This window comes from Manacus vitellinus, unplaced genomic scaffold, assembly GCF_001715985.3.
Source record: "Manacus vitellinus isolate BGI_N305 unplaced genomic scaffold, ASM171598v3 scaffold_27_pilon, whole genome shotgun sequence".
Taxonomy (NCBI): Eukaryota; Metazoa; Chordata; class Aves; order Passeriformes; family Pipridae; genus Manacus; species Manacus vitellinus.
Genome location: NW_021940039.1, coordinates 6,207,886 through 6,208,803, shown reverse-complemented (window position 1 = coordinate 6,208,803; position 918 = coordinate 6,207,886).

Genomic DNA, 918 nt, shown 5'->3' with positions numbered 1-918 from the left:
TGCCTCCCTCAGGACCGCCCCCGTCGTGCACAGTGGCCTCGTTGCACCTGGGATGTGTTGGGTTTTGAGCTGGTTTTTGGGGGGGCCAGGCAGTGAATGCAGGGTTTGTGGTGTCCCCCCTCCATGGACAGGAGACACTGTCCCACTCTGGTCCAGGCACATTGCAGCCCCTGCGAGCCTACAAGAGGGTGCCAGGTCACCTCTGCTCAGTTTGGGGTTGCATCACTTTTGGGGCCACTGCAGAGACTGTTTCCCCTAACTCCCTGGGTGGAAGGACCCCCTCTTGAAGCTCAACCTCCCTCTGCCATGCCCAGCCCCCCAGTCCCAGCCCTCAGTCACCCCTCCCTCAGCAGAACCCCACAGTTTTTGGTGGGACCCCGTGAGGGTGGCACTGCCACCCTTGCTGCCCCAGGATCCTGAAAACACCCAGCCCCTCCCAGCACCACTGCACCCCACACTGCCAAAACCTTTTCTAACTGAATGATGGGATTTTGGGGAGCTTTTTGGGGTTTTTGGCATTTTTTTCTATCCACTTCTGGTCCCAGAGTTTGTATTTGGGTTTCCTGGCCAAAGGAACAAGCGGGGGCTGCTCATTAGTGGTAACAAAGGGCCAGCAGTAGCCGCTTATAAACAATTAGAAGTGGGCAGGTAGTGGGGGGCATTGGTGCTCCTTGGCACCCTGGGGCTGGATTTTGTTATTAATATCTTAGCAGTGGAGAGGTGGATTTGGGGAAAACAGGTAAATATGGTGTGTTTGGGTGCTGAGCCTTGGCAGGGCTCTGTGCCTCGGTTTCCCTCTGACTGTGGCTGGGGTTTTGCAGGGCTCGGTGCAGGGGGAAGCTGCGGGGTGCCTGTGTTTTGTAATGGTTTGTACAGAAATAAATATTGCTGCAGTCTGTTGCCTTGGGCCCTGGCTCC